Genomic DNA, 20,386 nt, shown 5'->3' on the forward strand with positions numbered 1-20,386 from the left:
CAGCCTGTACAGCTTTCCCCAGGGCAGTAGAAGAGCCCTGGAATCTGTCAACTTTATTGAAGCTCAGAGTTTCATTTTATCTTTGAAATAAAAATTTCTCTCATAACACATATTTCTCTCATATAAATATGTGTTATATTTAGACAACATTTTTTATTTAAAAAGAAGTATTTTTATAACAATCACGGAACTATCTACAGGTCTAAGAACTCCTAGAAGAATCTTTGACTACGAATTTGACCAAGAACAGTGGCTTATGCAACTCTGAAAGCACATGATGTTGAGAATGATCAAATGCAAACAGCATCGAACCCTCAGACTTCTTTGACTAAAATGGTGATGTACAATTCTGATCTGAGGGGTTGTCAAAAGACTGGTCAACATCATGCAGAATTCATTTACTGAGGAGGTCAGAAGGTACTACAGAGAAAAACATATTTTAAGCGATCAAGATTTATTATATAGATATTTCAGGAAAGATTTGCTCATGAAAATCTAGAATTATGGTGGATATAGTAAGTAATAAAAAGAAACTGAAAGACAGCATTATATTTCTTGGTGGATAAATGAGGTAAAAACATTGGATTCCTTTTACCTCTTCAGTGGCAGGTTAAGTTTTTGTGGATCATTATACTTTTGTGTGACTGTGTGGAAGAACTTCCAACATATTTTGTGTTCTTTCTGGATTTGGATAACACTCAACAGAAGCCTGCTTTTGCCTAAAATGAGTGAATAGTCCTGTTCTAAAACTGTATTGAAGTGTGGAGGCTTCATATGAATTATTAGTACATAATACTGTGTTTGACATTGACCTGTTTGTGGACAAGGAATATTCAGTTCACATTCATTGTTCATTATTGTGTTTGAACCACAAATAAATGTTATAGTTCTAGGGCCTGTGCTAGAACTGAACTGCCTATGAATTCTGCCAAAGAAAACAGCCAGCCTGGATGTTTCAGAGCCCCTTAAGTTTTTGAGGGTTGGTGGATTTTTTTTTTTTTTTTGCTTTTCAGTGTGTTTTGTTTGGGTCCTTTATAAATATCTAGAGTATTGTCTTAACTCCATTTCACCCCTTATGGAGATGCCCTCATCTGCCATATCTACATGTCGTGAATGAGAAGTGATTTTGAGACTTTTCCCATTTTGTTGTGCCTTGCTCACCTGTGGATCATGATGGCTCAGTGAGGAGAGAGAATTTTATTTAAAGCCAAATGCTTCTCTTTCGCAGATTTTCTTCACACTGTTCCACGTGGACATGGCTTCTTAGCTCTACTAATTTTCATTTTTAAGCATAAGATATTCCTTAGGCCAAAATAAGCTTTGTAATTGAGATAAGTGAAGTTCATAGTCCTATTCTCTATTATAGGGGTCCTTCTGTTTACTATTGATTTTTTGCATACATACTGTGTTTCAGATACATATGTCTAATCCATACCCTAAAAGTTACTCATTTCTCAGAAAAGAAACAGAGGCTTAGATCAATTAAAAGCCTGCCTAAGATGACACTTTAGTAAAAAAAAAAAAGGGGGGGGGGTTAGATCAAATTATCTTAATTTCGCAAATGGTTTGGGAATGATTGGAATTACCCTAGAAAGAGAAGGTTTGTTTGCTTTTGTTTTGTTTTGTTTTAGCACAGGGAGTGCTAAGTGGGATGGTTCTGTTTTGATAACCTGCTTAGATAAAATGAGGGACCAGGCTGGGATAGGAAGGTGGGGTGGATGGGGAAGTGAATATGGAAATGTAGCATGAGGTTGAAGTAAGACAGCAAATTAGAAGAACATTTGATTAAAGGGAGAAGTCACAAGATGCATTTATTTTGTAAAATGTGGTGCTTTCACATCACTCAAGAAAAAAAAACCAGAAGAATCTATCTTGCAGTGTGAGCATGTGGTACCTGATAATTAATTGCTTGGTAAAATTGTCATTGATAAAAATTTTTGGATTTTTTTAAATGTACGAATTACAAGTAAAATAAGTTTGTGCCACAAAACAACTTTGGTCCGAAACAACAATTACACATTAAAAGAGGTGGCGGGCACCAGGGGGCTCAGTCCATTAAGCGTCCAACTCTTGATTTCGGCTCAGTTCATGATCTCCAGGTTCGTGGGTTCAGGGTCTGAATCGGGCTGTGTGCTGACAGCGTGGAGCCTGCTTGAAATTCTCTTCCTCCCTCTCTCAAATAAATAAATAAATACAAAGGTGGGACAGGGTCAGAAGACAACTAATTTGGTATTGAGCGTTCGAAGACTGGAATTCTGCGTAGTTTGACAGGAGGCTGATCAGAGCATCTTCCTTGGTTGTCAATGTTCTCAGCTAATGACTAATTGCTGCTCTTGCCCAGAAATCCAGAAACTCTGGAGATGAGGAATTCTTTTTGAAACTAATTCCACAGTACATCACCCCTTTTGTTCACCACCACACACTGTACCCTGGCTCCTCTTCCCAAGGGCGGTTCATTGGCACGTCTGTCTGGTAGGGCGGCGTTTTCTGCATAGTAATCAGGCCTCTGCAATTGTGACATCCCTTCCCCTCCCCCTAAACTCTTTGGGTTCTTGACACACGGTGGCAATGCCACTGGTAGAACAAAAATCAAAAGGAGAAAAGGGAAAAAAAAAGTCTTCTTGAATTTGATGTGACTGCATAGTTCTGCCACGTTGTGGTTAAGGAAACTCCTTTAAAAACTTTCTTCTTCTTCCCAGGAAGCAGCCTTGTGAACAGGCAGGTTCAGAAAGCCAGGGAGCCAACAAATTTTTTCTAGTCATTTACCAGCCTGTCCTACTTTATACCAAGTGCTTAGTGATCAGTGTGCACATTTTAAATGGTTAAAATTTGTATTTTGACCCCTTTTAGTATGTGCTAATTTGCAAAACTTTTAAAAGTTGGCTCTTTGGCCACTGTTGTGTGCAGTTTTCATTTTTGTTGCCTGTGTGACAAGAGTGGGTAGGGGCAAGGTCTCCTAAAGATAGCTCAACATGAGTACATTGAAGGAGGCAGTGCAAGTTCGGCCAGCAAGTGTCCATGTTTTTTCTTTTGTTATGTTTAAAAAACAAACAGACCCCTGGAATATTAGAATATTTAGGAGCAAGGTGTTGTCATTGTTTCTTAGAGTCACAGAGTTTATAACTAGACTTTTATTAACTTGTGTTTTTTATCTTGCACACACAAAAGGGCATACTTAGAAGATGAAAGATTTATCACAAATTGAAATACTATATAGAAGACTAATGTTCCCTATACTCTCTTCAGAAACTTGCCTCGCTAATACTGTGTTTTCTGATTCTGGTAAGGCTACATGTCTTGAAAATGGGATTGTGAGGTGTATTTGTTTCCAACCCTGTTGATCTTGCTCTATGCAGATGCCCAGATGATTGTGGACAAATTCTGCTCAGTTTCCAAAACCCAAGGGAGTTCCCATATGGTTATTTTTCTGAAAATCCTGACTTAGTAAGATATAAGCATCCTTTTGGAGGGGGTCACAGATTAAATTCCTTGGATGCCTTACCTCAGATGCTAAGGAAGAAATTTACACTCACTCAATAAATGTTTATTGATACCTACCATGTGCCAGGCACCGAAATGTGTATTCTTTAACAGTGGGTTAGCCTGGAAGAACTACTCTTTGATCATTAGTAGTTTCTCAGTTCAGCACAGCAGCATTCTGACCATTGCTGGCAGGTCTGACCTTCATTCCTGTCCTATTTGCTGCCATTTTCCAAGGACCTTGGGATTATAGAATGTCAGACTTGAAAGATATATAGACCTTCTAGTCCACTTCTTTCATATGATTCATGAGGAGTAATGTAGGACTTCATATGCATACTCCCAGTTGGTCTCAAGATCACCTCGAGTTTCTCTAATTTAAATGTAAGTATCTGTTTAATACTGAGAGTCATTTTCAGAATGCTTGAGTTGGGTGAGATCTCTAGTTCAACCCCTTGAAAAACTGATGGGTGGATAAATTAACACTCCTACTTAAAGATGGTGGAGAATTGGCTATCACAGACGTATTACAAGTAGTTCTGCCAAAGAGGCTTATGCTAACCAGGAATTATCTTTTTACTCTCAGAGCGATACAGACCATAGACTAGGTTAGAGATGTAGTCCAAATAAAGTAGAAGGATGAGTAGAGAACTTTTCAGAACTTGTTGAATTAAAAAAAAAACCCAAACCCAATGCTTTTCTGATGCTGCTATAATTTCTCTATCAAAAACAAGATCCAGAAACAAAAATGCCCTGATTAACAATCAGGAAACCAAATATCCTACCTGCTAGCCAACTCTATGGGTTCTGAACACAGTGTACCATTTGGGATACCTTTGAGTTGTCTTTAGGTTTATTTGAAAACAACTCCAGTGTGTTCATGAGTGGCAAACAATTTAAAAGCTCTTTATGGCCTTGGTACTTTTATAAAATTTAGCATTTCCAGTAGTTCTTCAAAGTTTGAAGAGAAGTATGCTGTTATCACAGAGAAAAAAGTAAAAGCTTAACTTTTTTTTTCTTTACCCCTCCCCCACAGCGGTCAGAACACTGGCTCTAATTTCCCTGGACAGATTTGTTTCAGGCTCAAGATAGCTGCTTAAGCAGTTCATGTGTATAGAACTGTGTAGAACATGTATCCTTTTGTTAACACTGAGGTGGCCAGAGTGCTTCCACCAGCTGCAGAGGTGTGTTAGCTGGACCTCGAGATTTTTGCCTTAATCCAGATGGACAGTTACCAGAGGACATGATGCAGAAGAGGTTATTGGAGGTTAGTTCTGAAATGTCTTTAAGATCAGCCTACTGTAATTCACATTCAGTAAAGCAGTGGTTTATAACTGGTAAGCTGAGTAAATGGATTATCTCTAAGCCTTACTATTTTTAGCCTTTTCCCCAAAATGAATGGTGAATTGTCACGTCTCTTCCAAAAGCTTTTGTTCCCCTGAGTGCTTAGAGATGGGATAGAGCCCCATCATTACTCCTAAAAGGAAGGCAGTGGGTGGGAATGGTTGTACTGACTCGGGGTAATGTCCAACATTCAGAGAGAGGCCCTGGGAGTTAATACTCTGGTACCCATGGACCTAGGGTCTAGTCCAGGTTTAGCTACTTAGTAGTGGAGTGAATATGATAAACCTCTGGGTCTTGATCTCTTTAGTTTTAACATTAGCCAAAATACTGTCTGTCCTGTCTACTACTTTTAAGGTGGTGCTGACAGTAGAGTATTGAGATTGAAGATGGTATTATTAAGAAGGAGAGGACAGAAGGCTAAATAACAGGCAAGTGAATTTGTTTCTCACTGTGTCTAATGCTATGGATCACCGTAGGGTGAATGTATTTGTGTTTCTGGGTCAGCCACATGGGACAACAAAGTGATCTCTTAAATTGGAAAGCAGTGTTGTTCTTACTTGGCTGTTTCTTCATGTCACACCCCTTTAGTGGTGTACATCATGGTCCTTCTGTTGTAGCTTAGTACCTGACAGCATGTATATACATGCAGGTAATGTGCCTAGAGGCTTTAATTTGACCTGGCTGCTTTTTCCCTAGGCTAGAGTCCTTTCATTAAACTCAGAAGATGTGCGTATTTGATGAAAAAAAAAAAAAAAAAAAAGAATATATATATATATATATATATATATATATATATATATACACGCACATACATACACTTTTAAAAAGAAAAAAGTTGGAGAAGACCTGTTATAATCCTTCTTAATTTAGGTGTTCCTTGCAGATTTGGTCATTTGCACATGAGCTATTGATTTAGGTTCATTAAGAGATTTTCTGTTCTTTGTTTTCTGTGTTTTGTTTTTATCTATGCATAGGCTTTATAGTTTATTGCTTTAAGAGGACAAGAAGTGGATGGATTTATAATTTATTTAACTATTTCTTTGTTGGAGAGCACTTGTTATTTTTTCCCTTTATTTTAATATTCTATAATTTATAGTTATTGTTTTTATAATTTTATTTTATTTTTATACATTTATTTTTGATAAAGACAGAGCATGAGTGGGGGAGGGGCAGAGAGCGAGGAAGACACAGAATCTGCAGCAGGCTTCAGGCTCTGAGCTCTGAACTGTCAGCACAGAGCCTGATGCAGGGCTCAAACTCATAAACCGTGAGATCATGACCTGAACCGAAGTCAGATGCTTAACCGACTGAGCCACCCAGGCACCCCGATAATTTCACTTTATTTTAATATAATTTTTAAAAATACTTATTTATGTTTGAGAGACAGAGCGTGAGCAGCGGAGAGGTAGAGATGGAGACACAGAATGTGAAGCAGGCTCCAAGCTCTGAGCTGTCAGCACAGAGCCCAATGCGGGGCTCAAACCCATGAACTGTGAGATTATGATCTGAACCAAAGTCACATGCTTAACTGACTGAGCCAATCCAGGTGTCCCTGTTTTTATAATTTTAAAATAAGAGGAATGCATCTAAATGTTCTGTACATTGCTAAGGTTCTAACTGTGGACTCCTGACTAGGAACTCACAGTAAACTAGCTACAGGGAAATTTGGCTACAAGAAATGCAATAGAATTGAGCAGAGGATTCCGTGTTCGTGTGTACAAATGAGTCATGAGACTGGACCTCTCAGCTCAATAGGCTGAGCCTCTTCTTTGTGCTCTGAGTCAAAGAGGAAAAAAAGTAAAGGACTGACGTGTGTGTGTGTGTGTGTGTGTGTGTGTGTGTGTGAGAGAGAGAGAGAGAGAGCGAGTGAGAGCACATTTCCATTCTGTGGCCTTTACAAGTAGATATGTTATGGGGTAAGAGCTGGCAAAATCTGAAACCTATAGGTGCAGTTTAAACAATTCAGAGGACAACCCCCACATGTTTCTTGTCCTTATGCTTTTTACTTTTTTTTTTTTTTGGATTTTTGTTACTTCTCCTGCCTGCCCCCCCGCACCCCCCCCCCCCCCCATTTGTGATCCAAGGAGGATGAAGACCTTTTTCTTACAATCCTGCTGTTCGAAGCATTTGGATAATCTTACAACGAAATAAAATTATCTCTTAAAAAAAAAATTTTTTTTTAACGTATATTTATTTTTGAGACACAGAGAGACAGAGCATGAACAGGGGAGGGTCAGAGAAAGAGGGAGACACAGAATCTGAAACAGGCTCCAGGCTTTGAACTGTCAGCACAGAGCCCGATGCGGGGCTCAAACTCACGGACCGCAAGATCATGACCTGGGCCGAAGTCGGACGCTTAACCGACTGAGCCACCCAGGTGCCCCTAAAATTATCTCTTAAAAAAGAAAAAAACAATTATGAGGCGTCTGGCTGGCTCAGTCAGTGGACCATGAGATTCTTGATCTCAGGGTTACGAGTTTGAGTCCCGTGTTGGGTGTAGAGATTACTTAAAATCTTTAAAAGCAAACAGAAACCATGGTGATTTATTTTGAAATTAACCTGAGGGGAAAAAATTAATCTATTGAATGGTATAATTTGAATGTAATAAAATTTGCCATTTTATGTGCAGAATGTGAGTTTTGATAAAGGTATACAGTTGTGTAACATCACAGTCATGATGTAAAGCATTTCAAACATTTTCATCACCACCCCTTGTACTCATTTCCAGCCATTCCCCTCCCCCTGCTTTTGGCCCCTGGCAACATCTGAGCTGCTTTTGCCTTTTCTGGAATTTTATATAAATGGTGTCATACTGTATGTAGCTTTTTGTGTTAGCTCCTTTCACTTAGAATAGTGCATATGAGATTCATTCCTGTCTTGTGTCAGTTCATTCCTTTTAATTGCTATGAAACATTCCATTTTGTGAATATTCCATGAGCAGAATATTTTATCCATTTATCTATCAGTAGATGGACTTTTGGGTTATTTCCAGTTTGTCGTTGTTGTTGTTTTGTGTTTTTTTTTTTACTATTATGAATAAAGTTGCTTGGAGTATTCACATTCAAGTCTTTGGGGATACATTTTTCCATTTCTTGGGGGTAAATCCCTAGGAATAGGATTGCTGGGTCATATGTACAGTGCATGTTAATTTTATAAGAAACTGCCAAACTGCCAGACCACCAAACCAGCAGTATAGGAGAGTTCTAGTTGTTTCCCGTCCTCTCCAACATTTGAATAGTTTGTCAGTCATTTTACTTTTATCCACTGTAGAATGTATTGAGTGTGTAATGGTAGATATCTTATACTTTTAATTTGCATTTGCTTCATTAATAATGTTAAGCATCTTTCTATGTGCTTATTTCTGATTTGTATATCTTTGGTCAAGTGTTGAAACCTGCCTTTTTCAAAAATAGGAATATTTGTGTTCATACTATTCAGTTATAAGAGTTTTGTTGTATTTTGTTTTAATCTTTTAATGTGAAGAAGCACATTGATTTTCAATGTTAAACCAACCTGGTATTGCTGGAGTGTATCTGACTTTGTCATAACATGTTACCTTTTGTGTTGCTAGATTCAAGTTGCTAAGTTTTTGTTAAGGATTTTTGTGTCTGTCTTCATGAGGGATATTGATCTATAAGTTCCTTTTAATATTTTGTCTGGTTTTAGTAATCAGAGTAATGGTAGTCTCAAAATGAGTTGGAAATTGTTCTTTCTTCTGTTTTCTGGTAGAATTTGTATTATCTTTCCTTCCCTTCAATGTTTGGTAGAATTCAACAGTTAATCCTTAAGAGCCTGGAGTTTTCTTTGTAAGGTTTTTAATTACCGATTCAATTTATTTACTAAATAGTGAGGCTGTTGGTTTTTAAATTTTTCCTGGAGTGAGTTTTGACAGTTTGTGCCTTTCTAGAAATTTGTCCATTTCATTTAAGTTGTCAAATTTATGAACATAGAGGTGTTTATGTTATTCTCTTATTATCCTTTTAATATATGTATGACCTGTAGGGATTTTGTTTTCATTCTTGATATTGATAATTTGTTTTCTGTCTTTTCCCTTATTCTGGCTAGAGCCATATGATTATTGACTTTTTCAAAGAATCAGCATTTGGTATCATTGATTTTTCTCTGTTGTTTTTATGTTTTTAGTTTCATTAATTTCTGCTCTTTATTTTCATTCTGCTTGTTATGGGTTTAATTTGCTCTTTTTCTGGTGACTTAGGATGGAAGGTTAGACCATTTATTTGAGACTCTCCTTTCCTAATACAAATATTAAAAGATAAATTTCCTTCAAGCAACTGCTTTGGTTACATATAACAATGTTTGTTTTTTACTTTCGGCTGAAAATACTTTCCAATTTAGCTGGTGATTTCTTTTTTGATCTATGGTTTATTTATAAATGAATTATTTAATTTCCACATATGTGGAGGATTTTCCAGATTTTATGTATGTATGTATGTATGTATGTATGTATGTATGTATGTATGTATGTGTGTAAGCAACCTCTGCCCCCAACATAGGGCTTGAACTCATGATCTCAAGATCAAAAGTTGCACAGGCTCTACAGACTGACAAGCCAGGTGCCCCTCTATTATTATTTTCTAACTTAATCCTTTTGTGGTCAGAGAATCTACTTTGTATAATTTCAGCCTTCTTAAAAATTTATGGAGACTTGTTTATAGCCTACAATTTGGTCTGTCTTGGTGAATGTTTTATGTATATTTGAAAAGAATATATATTTTTTTGGGTGTGTGTTCTATAAATGCCAGTTAGGTCAAGGGGGTCAACTTCATTTGGTGAGTGCTTGTTATATTAATTACTGTGAAATGAATTTTGAAATTCCAGCTGTAATTGTGGATTTGTCTACTTCTTTTTTCAGTTCTCTTTTTGCTTCGTGTATTTTGAAATTCTATTGCTGGCAGATAAACATTTCAGATCGTTCTATATCTTCTTGATACATTGGCTCCTTTGTTATGGAATGTCCCTCTTCATCCTGGCAATATTCTTTGTTAAAAATCTGTATAATAAAGGTAATATAGTACCACTACCACTCCAGCTACTTTTGTTTAGTAAGCTACTTTAACTTTCTTTCGATTACTATTTGTATGGTACCTCTTTTACCCTCCTTACACTTATAACCTATCTCTGTGTTTAGACACAACTAATCTTTGTATGTATGTATGTATATAAGCAGCATATAGTTAGTTGGGTCTTGTTTTTGTTGTTGCTATTATTTAATCCAGTCTGACACTCTCTGCCTTTTGTTAGGAGGGTTTTTAAAAAGACCATTTCATATAATGTAATTGTGATTTGTTTAGGTTTAAATCTACTATCTTGTTGTTAGTTTTCTATTTGTCCTGTGTGTTTTTGTGTGCTTTTCCTGCCTTCTATTAAGTAGTTATTGTTTCAATGAATACCATTTACCTAGCATATTAGCCACATCCCTTTGTTATTTTATAATGGTTTCTCTAGTGTTTTACATGTTTAACCAATTATAGTCAGTCTCCAAATAAGACTTTATGTAGAATGTAAGATCCTTAAAATAACATGCTGCCATTTCTCCCTTCCTACTCTTAGTTCTATTTTATGTCTACATGTTATAAACATGTTATAAACGATATATTACTAGGTTGCTTTAAATAGTCCTTGTCTTTTAAAAAGATTAAAAATGAGGGAAGAAAATCTCTATTTATCCATGTATTGATAATTTCTGGCTTTTCATTCCTTTGATGTCCATCTGATAGCATTTCTTTCTGCTTGAAGAACTTTCTTATGACCTTTCTTACAGGGCCGCTCTGCTGGCAGTGAATTCTCTCAGCTTTTGTTTGTCTGAAAGTCTTTATTTTGTCTTCAATTTTGAAAGACAGTTTTACTAGGTATAGAATTCTAGGATGATGGTTTTTCTGTTCCCTTATTAAGGGTGTTCCTCCATTGTCTTCTGTCTTAATAGTTTATGAAAAGCACTTTGCTCTCATTCTATCTTTATTCCTTTTTTAAAAGTTTTAATTGAAATTCCAGTTAATTAACATAGTGCAATATTAGTTTCAGGTGTACAGTATAATGATTCAACACTTGCATACCTCACCTGGTGCTCATCACAACAAGTGCACTCCTAATATCCCCATTATCTATTTAACCCATCTTCCTGGCCACCTTCTGGTAACTATCAGTTTGTTCTCTATAGTTAAGAGTCTGTTTCTTGGTTTGCCCTTCTCTTCCCCCCCCCCCGCCCCCCCTTTGCTCATTTGTTTCTTAAATTCCACATTTGGGTAAAAATCATATAGTGTTTGTCTTTGACTGACTTATTTTGTTTAGTGTAATACTCTCTCTAGCTCCATCCATGTCATTGCAAATGGCAAGACTTCATTCTTTTTTATGGCTGAGTAATATTTCATTGTGTATATATATGCCACATCTTTATCAATCGATGGATATTTGGGTTATTTCCATAATTTTTAGATAATGCTACTCTAGGTAATGCTGCTATAAACATAAGAGCGCATGTGTCCCTTTTGGTTAGTATTTTTGTATTCTTTATCTTCTTTTATTGTGTCTTTTTCTCTGACCGCTTATAATTTTTCTTCTTTATCACTAATTTTAATATAATTTGCCTTTGTGTGGTTTTCTTTATATTATTCTATTTGGGGTTTAAGTTTTCTTGGATCTGTGGGATTATAGTTTTTAGCAAAAAAAAAAAAATTATTTTAGCTATTATTTTTCAATTATTTTTTTCCTGTCCTCTTCCTCTCTTCTTCTTGACCTTAATTACAGATATGTTAGATAGCTTAATGTTGTCTTCCCACAGGTCACTGATACTCTTTTAACTTGTTTTTCAGTCTTTTTTGCTCTCTATGCTTCATTTTGGATAGTTTTGTTGTTGTGTGTTGAAGTTTACTGATCTTTTGCAATGTCTAATCCACTGTTAATCCCATCCAGTATATTTTTTTATTTCAGATATTACATTTTTCTTTACTGAAAGTGCCACTGGATTTGTTTTTTTATCTATCCCTTCTCTGCTTCCTTTTTCTACCTGGAATATATTTAGAATAACTTTTTAACAACTGTATTGAGACATAACTCACATTGGCATGTAATTTATCCATTTAAAGTATATAAATCAATGCTTTTAGTACATTAACAGAGTTGTGCAATCATCACAATCTAATTTTAGAACATTTTCATCACCCCATAAAGAAACTCTTTACCCATTAGTCCCCATTCTGTATTGCTCCTCTCCAGCATACACAACCACTAATCTACTTTCTGTCTCTATAAATTTGATTATTCAACAAATTTCATATAAATGGGATCATATGATACATGGTCTTTTGTATCTGTTTTTTTTTCACTTAGCATAATGCTTTTAAGGTTCATCCATGTTGGAATATGTATCAGTACTTCTCTTTATGGTTGAATAATATTCTACTTGTATGGATATATCACGTTTTATTCATTAGTTGATAGACATTTGGATTGTTTCAATTTGGGGGCTATTATGAATAGTGCTGTTGTGAACATTTATGTACAAGTTTTTCCGTGGACATGTATTTTTATTTTGGGTATTTGCCTAGGAGTGAGATTGCTGGGTCATATGGTTACTCTATGTATAACCTTTTGAGGAACTATCTGTTTTTCCAAAGAAGCTATACCAGTATAATAACCTGTTTAATGCCCTTGTCTACTAATTCCATCATCTCTTGTCATTTCTGGGTCTGTTTCTATTGATTGGTTTTTCTCCTAGTTATGAGTCATAATTTCCTCTTCCTTTTCATGCCTGATAAATTTTACTTGGATACTGTTCTTGGGTGCTAGATTTTGTTGTATTCCCTTAAATAGTACTGGACTTAGTTCTGGCATGCAGTTAAGTTACTGGAAATAAGTTGTATCATTTTTTAAGCCAGCTGTTGGGCTTTATTAGGATAAGTCCAGAGCAGCCATTAGTTTAGGGATGATTTAGCTCCAGTTCTAAAACAAAACTCTTCTGAGGATTTTATCTGATGGCGTGAGTATTATGAATTATTTCTGCTTTTGTTGGTGAAAACATGAACTATTCCTAGCTCTTTTTGAGCTCTGGGACTTAGACCAACTGTTTTCAGTGCTTTTCTCCCTGACTTTAAGTGGTCTCCTCTCACAAAGAACTCAGCCTGAGATTCTAAAGGACCTTTGCACTGCTCCCTCCTTTCAGGTGTGCTGCCTTGCCAATTCTAGCCAGCTTGGCCTCCCTGAATCCTGATCTCTGCCCCCCTCAACTCAGTATGACTGCCACACTCTGAGTTTTCCTTTCTCTATGTTGTAGCTTGGAAACTGCGATGATCAGGCAATCATAGGACATGCTCATTTGTTTCACTCTCCTCAGGAATTAAGTCCTACACTGCCTGTTGTCCAGTGTCTGAAAATAATTGTTTCATATATTCTGTCTGGTTTTCTAACTGTTACTCCATCATAGCTGAAATCCATGATAAATGCGATGTCAGTGCCAAAGCATGCTGCTGTATTAACCATTTAAAGTAGAGCTTGTTATATATAGGGAGAAGAAAAAGAGTTAGTGTTACCTGTGAAGCCAAGGCAGGAGACATTCTGCATGTATACTACAGAAATGGTACCTTTACTTTGTAACTTAGGGCATTTGTGATTTTCAATACAGTAGTCACTGTTGGAAAAATTGCCCCTTTTAGTCATCCAAGTAATATTTATTAAATATCCACAGAGTACTTGGTGCTGTGCTAGGCATTATTTTGTATTCGTACTTTTTTTTTATGTTTATTTTTGAGAGAGAACACAAGTGGGGGAGGGGCAGGGAGAGAGAGGGACAGAGGATTTGAAGTGGGCTGTGTGCTGACAGCAGAGAGCCCAGTGTGGGGTACGATGTGATGAACCATGAGATCATGACCTGAGCCAGGTCGGACACTCAACCCACTGAACCACCCAGGCACCCCTCTTATTCCTACCTCTTTTTTTTTTTTTTTTTTTCCTACCTCTTAACAGTTGGAGTATGCCAAACAAATGAAATAAAAATAATTTTGCTATTCTGGTTACCAGTTAGATTCTTGGATTTATCTCTCAGGCTTTGACATTCAGAAACTGGGAGTAGAATATAGTATATTCTCAGCTGTAAAGTTGATCTCATTTCCTCACTGGCCATCTGTTTGTTTGTCTCCAAGAATAACAAAAATTTCATAGCCATATATGTATTATTTAATTACTTAAAATAATGAATGGGCTGAACCATGCTTGCCCCACTTTTGAAACAGTTCCTCCTATAGGCTGTTGCAGTAGGAAGCTAATACCTCTGATTAAGAATAAAGACCAGACCTACATAAGCATATGTTGTACTGCTGTATCTGAAGTCATGAGGGTGTGATTAATGGTCCTTAAGAGTTTTAATTTGGCGTGTCTTACTCCTAAATCTCACTTAAGCTTGGTTGCAAAGCCTTACAAATGAGTCTTCTGTACATGCCAAGCTAAGACAAGTCACTGCCTTCTTGGGGCCTCATTTCCTAAGCCTGTCTGGGTTCCCTACAGGTTAAATTACAGGACAAAGCTTGCATGGAGTCGTAGGGAATCTTCACAGATCATTCTTGGAGCAGAGGAGTTAAGTAACATTCTTTGCCTGAAAGCATGGTTCATTTCCTAAGCCCAGTTCTAACAGTGTCCTCTTTTAAATCTTTAAGTTAATTAAATCCTTTCATTATATTTTTGGGGTCAGAAAAACAGACCGTGCTTGTACTCAGGAGTCTAGAAACACACAGCATCATTGACTAATTACTTTCTTAGAGGTCTTACATGGCTTCATGCTGCCTTTTGATTTGTTTTTATGTGTGAAACATTTTTTCTTAACACATTTAACGGTACATAGTTTTTTGTCTGCCCTTTCCTTAAATAGGAGGGTGACAGTTTCTTTAGGAGGAAAATATATGATGATAAGTGACCTCAGTTTATTTCATGTGGGATGTAGATGTTTCCCATAAAAATTAAAGTTAACTGTTTTTTGCAGATAGGGCCCCTGTATTTTTTCCATAGCACTTTATAGATGGAAGGGATTGTGTGTGTTTAAAGACATGATGCTTTTCTGGAGGAGCTGGAATCGTTTGTATTAAGTCATGTTTCTGAGTCTGAGGATTAGAATACCTCTTTGATATGTATCTTGGAATGAGCTAATAATTTGTTTATAATAAGAATTTTATTCTTCAATAGCAGCTGTTCTTGGCAGCTTATTATAAAAAAGTTCAGGGGCGCCTGGGTGGCTCAGTCGGTTAAGCGGCCGACTTCGGCTCAGGTCATGATCTCGCGGTCCGTGAGTTCAAGCCCCGCGTCGGGCTCTGTGCTGACAGCTCAGAGCCTGGAGCCTGTTTCAGATCCTGTGTCTCCCTCTCTCTTTGACCCTCCCCCGTTCATGCTCTGTCTCTCCCTGTCTCAAAAATAAATAAAATGTTAAAAAAAAAAAAAAAAAAAGTTCAAGTTGTAGTCTTTAATCTGGGGTGGGATTAGGGGAGAACAAAATACTATTAATGATTTTACTTGATAAAAGTTTGGTTTATTTGATATAACTACTGTCTTTATTGCATACTGCTTTATTACTGACATTCAGCAAATGATTCCCTCTGTGCCTGCAACCTTCTGCGATATCCAAAATGTAGGTACTTAAATGTTTGAATGAATGACACAACCTAAAGTATTCAAATGCTTACTAAAATGATGCCTTGTATACCCCTACTTCCAAAGAGAATTTTGAGGATGACTAGTATTTCAATTGTTCAAGTTGGATAATTGTGTTTGGATGGAGAATCTATGTTCTTGTGAAATTGAAGTTTATGAAATAAGATTGGAAAAAAATAGAGTGTATAATTGGGCACATCCTGTACTGCTTAGTGAATCACCAACCCAGTGTAATTGCCATTAAGCATTTTGGAAACCAGACTTGTATGTTCTTGCTCTGCCTGTAAAGCTAGGAGTTGCCCAGGGGGAGCAGCAGTTCATCTGGGCCAGAGTCATTGGAGTGATGCGTCGAGCCCCTGCTCATGTGTGTGAGCCATTTGCCTTGCTGGCTGACTGCTGATGTGAGTCGTGAAGGCATCAGATGCCGTCATACCAAAGCAGGACCTTCCTTGGTCATTTTTAAGGCCATGACAGGAGTCACGTTCAAAATATAATTAATAAGGCAATGTCCAGGAGAAAAAATTAATTGTATGTGTAGTTCATGATGTACCTTAGCTACTGCAATGAAGAATCATTGGAATGAATCTCTTACCACATTGGCCAGTCCCTCATCAGTCCAGTACAAACCTGCTTTGGGAGGAGTAGATGGATCATTAAGATGAAGATGCCTGAAAAAGTGAAATCCAAACCTAGGGCCAATTAGGTATTCCTATCCTTCTGACCTCATAATGTGTAAAAGTTTTCTAAGCACTCTTCGAATGGCATGCCACAGGACATGTGCATGTGCGTTTTTCTGGGAAGTGGGTGCATCTCACTCACTGGACTCTCAGAGGAGTCCACAGGATGAAGAGTCACTGACCTGGAGTGACAGGTATGGTTGTGAAAAGAAAGGCAAAGTTTTAAACCCAGTAAAAATGGCAGTACTCATCTTTGGAAGAAAAAGGAGCAGTTATTGACCTTCATCCGTTCCTGCGTACAGCACCCCTCTCACTCCAAGCCCTGAATCCTTTTAAGGAAAGACTTTGATTTCCCTTGTGGGCAGTAGTGTTTCCAGTAGTTGGTTAGGCTACTGTGTGAGATATGGAGCTAATTTTTAAAGAACTTTTTGCGTTGGAAGTGCTTTTTCTTCTCCTTTGTCAACAGTGCTTGGCTTTCCTTTGAGAATTCCAGTGGTCTACAAGTCCCCAGCACTCTAGCCCTTGTGTGCTCCTGCAGGGTTATGGTCTTTTACATTGAGTCAAGGGAGTCTGAAATGGAAGATATCTGTCTTTGAATCCCAACTCCACTGTGGATTAGCTGTATGACTTTGAGCAAGTCACCTAGTCTCTTTGAACCTCAGATTGTTTTTGTTTTTTGTTTTTTGTTTTTTGTTTTGTTTTTTTGCTTTGTTTTTTTTTTTTTTTTTTTTTTTTGGCTATGGAATAGGGATAGTAGCTCCCTATGTTGAAGGGCTTTTGTAAGAATTAAAAGAGATAATGAATATAAAATGCCTTGCATACCACTTGGCACTTTGTGAGCTTCCAGTAAACCTTAGCTGCTGCTATTAGACCGTGTGCATATTGGTGAATGTGTAATCTCTTCTTTTCCCCACTTGGTTGTCAGCAACTTGAGGGCAGGAACCATGCTTTATTCTTGGTCTGTCATCCGGATTGCCTAGAATAATAATTGTTGGTTGCTTTTTCAGTGTGGTCCTGAGTCCCTGAATCATTCCACGTCATAGGCATGTGTCTCAACTATTCCAGTTTTAATATGTGGAGCACCAGGGCACTTGTCAAGTGCTCTTAGAGACATTCCTCAGGCAGAAATGGTGGGATTTTTGGCTTCATTTTATTGGCCAGGTTGAGTTTGACTCTGGTCATGGTGTTCGGTGAGGTTCAGTCTTTGAGGTTTTGTAACTTCTTACAGTGTCAAGTCTATACTCCTTGGATAAGACAGAGACTTAAGTTCCATTCCCTCATAAATAGGGGAAAGGGCAGCTTCAAGTCCTATACTGTGAATGGTGGGTCAGCTCTTCCTTTTTGTACCATTTCCTGTTGGCAGCATCCTCCATTCCCATCCCCGACCTCAGCCCCGCCTAAGGTTGAGCCCTCTCAGTGTGGTCATACCCTTATCAGTCTGTACTCCTCTCAGAACGTAGATTAACTCATACCAAACTCTTAGTCCTTAGTAGTGCTATTCATGTCTTACTTCTCCCTCTAAGAATATGAGGCTTTATAAAGTGAGTATGCAGAGGTGATATCTTAAGCCAGTGGTTCTTAACATGGGTGGGGCAGGTGTGTGTGGTTTTGCCCCCAGGTGACATTTAGATACTTTTGATTGTCACAAGGTGGGGTGGGGGCAGTGGCTACTGCTGGAATCTAGTAGGTAGAGATCAGGGATGTTCTAAACATAGTACACCACACAGGATAGTCCCCCACAATAGAAAATTATCCAGCTCAAAATGTCAAGTATTGCCAAGGCTGAGAAACATTGCCTTTAGCCTGACAGGGGTATAAGTCATCTGACAATTTGTTGGGGAGAAAATGGGAGGTAAGAGGTATTTAGCTGTCCTAAGTGAGTCCACTTCAGTACTTGCCAGGTAGGCAATACCTAATGGCAGGATATGCTAGAAAGAGTCCTGAATTTGGCCTCATGGAGTCATGTTTATGTGACATTAGGGATGATCTGGACCTGATGCCCCCGAGGAGTAAATTGCCACGCTCTGCATGGAGAGTTGGGAAGAAAGAAGCAGAGGCATCTGAAACTTTGAGGAGTGGTTGGGGCATTTCTCCTTAAGTTCCTCGTAGAGAGCAAGAGAATCAGGGAGAGAGTGGAAGCTTTCTCTCCTGAGATTTGCTTTGTACCTGAGAATCCACTTGAATCAGCCAGAAGAAGGAACTAGAGGGAAGGAAGATAGATCTTGTCCTGAGTAATTTCTCTTTGGGATCAAATCATAGGGCAGAGTCCCTGCCTCTTGGGGAACTATTGAGGAGCTGGTTGAGTTGAGAATTTTCACATACACACACACTTGCCATTTTTTGTTTTCAGTAGCTCTGTTTTCTTCCCTTCCCAGTATTTCCCCTGACCTCCTTCTCCCCTGCAACTACATAGACGTTGGGAGGAGCCTTTCTTGCTCTTCTACGGAAGGAGCCAGTGTGTGTGGAAGCAGCAGGCATTCACACTGGACTGCACCTTTCCTGTGTTACACGTCCAGTGTCCACAGATCCATGTGGATCCATCTGCCTTACTCATTTACTCTGAACAAGGACAGCAGCAGCACCAGCAATAGCAAACGGAGATGAAATGACTCATTTTGCATGATGTCTATGAGAGAGCCGGGGCCTCCTTTGTGCTGTGTCTCCCATTCAGGCATTCTTTCAGGAACTTGCTTCTCTGTAGTTCTAGAATTGTGTGTAAGAGGGCCTTTTTAAAAAAGTTGGAAATGTTCGTCTTCCTGAGTTGCAGTGGAAGCAGCAGGAGGGTCAGCCACTTCCAGGACAGCGAGAGAGGCACAGAAGAGGACACAGAAGGAGGTCTGAGCCTGGGCAAATGCTGTGTGTCTGTCTCTGCTTTGTGACACGGTTCCCTTTCTCATATTGGCTATGTCATAGGACCAAAAGCATGTCTCAGAAACCTACTGGATTCTGCTCATGGCTTCTAGCATCTGGTTTGGGGAAAGATTCTGGGGTGCTCCAAGGGCTAGCTCCCAGCAAGGGTTAGGACAGACATCATGAGCCCTGGATGCCTAGGGAGCCTTCTCTGATGAGCTTACAAACTGGCCTTTCATGATTTCTGGGTCCTTGGTGAGTGTGAGTAGTCATTGTAGGATATTTGGTGGAGTAGAAGATGGCAGGCAGGTTTTAGTGAAACCACCTGCACATGTAAACCTTCTCTTAATGTCTTACCTCCTCAGTTTGGGAGGAGAAGCTCCCTACCTCCAGGTTCCCTCCCCAAGGACAACAAATTACTATGACAGGTTCAGAACTGACAGACACTGGGTAAGCCCCATTGTGGGCTGCTGGGCCTGGCCTTCAGTAGAAGCTTCCTTTTTAACCTGGGCAGGCCTTATCAGACTTTTTGCTTCTGGGTACTTTTTTTTAAATGTCATTATCATACAAAAATCATAGTCTTTTCAGGAAGATAAAGGAATCTATCCCTCTCAAGCTTCTAACCTTTGTAGAAAGCACAGTGGTAACAAAGTACAAACCAGTTTGTACTGTTTGATTAAGGAGGAAAGAATTTCAACTATTAAAATGATGTGGGAAGGAAAGAAATTCAGGTCTTGGGCTGTGGGTCTTGGACCTAAACTAGACTTAACAGTTAAAGTTTTCCTCCTTTCATGATGCTAACTTTCTTAATGTTTCCCTTATGAACAGTTGAGACAAGAGTTTTTACCTTTCAGCTAAAAAATAGACAACCTCCTGCAAGTTGTGTTGTCTCCTTCATTAAATGGATTTAAAAGGAGTGGAGAAGTGTGTATTCCTTAATAAAAATATGTATCAAATTAATGGGTAGGTAGGACTCATCGTGCCACCAAGATTTGGACACCTGGATTGTATACAGACTGTGACAAAAACGTTGTAAGATAGTGTTGGGGCCAGGGAATTTCATTCTTCCATGAACCTGTTTGATATTTTGGGAATGTTCTGAGAGAGATTCTTTTACTTACTTGGTGAGCAAGGTCCAGATTAGTTTGTACCTGGGGCTTCTCAAGGAGTTATGTCGAGCCAAAGGCTTGGAAGCCCATGGATGATGGAATTTAGGGTATATCTCCCTTCTTTGTTTGGATAAGATATTTCTTAAGATAGCCTAATGGTAATAACAAAAATGAAACACTCTAGACTTTTACTCTAGACAGATATAGCTCTTTGGGCACAAATCCAAGGAAATACAGGGGAAGATTAGGTTTTATAACTATTTCATTCTATTTCAA

At 38.3% G+C, this 20,386-nt stretch overlaps 1 protein-coding gene and 1 long non-coding RNA gene across 5 annotated transcripts in view; both read left to right on the top strand.

Annotated features, from left to right (window-relative positions):
• LOC145715499 (uncharacterized) overlaps positions 1 to 15,041 on the top strand; it is a 29,045-nt gene extending 14,004 nt beyond the window's left edge. For 2 of the 4 annotated variants that reach the window (XR_014137710.1, XR_014137712.1), the window contains exon 3: positions 201 to 15,041. This is a non-coding gene — a long non-coding RNA (uncharacterized LOC145715499). The remainder of the gene's footprint in view (positions 1 to 200) is intronic. The other 2 variants (XR_014137711.1, XR_014137713.1) reach the window with 2 other exon arrangements.
• FOXO3 (forkhead box O3) overlaps positions 1 to 20,386 on the top strand; it is a 124,968-nt gene that overhangs the window by 41,826 nt on the left and 62,756 nt on the right.

Source organism: Panthera onca, chromosome B2, assembly GCF_046562875.1.
Source record: "Panthera onca isolate mPanOnc1 chromosome B2, mPanOnc1 haplotype 2, whole genome shotgun sequence".
NCBI classification, from domain to species: Eukaryota; Metazoa; Chordata; class Mammalia; order Carnivora; family Felidae; genus Panthera; species Panthera onca.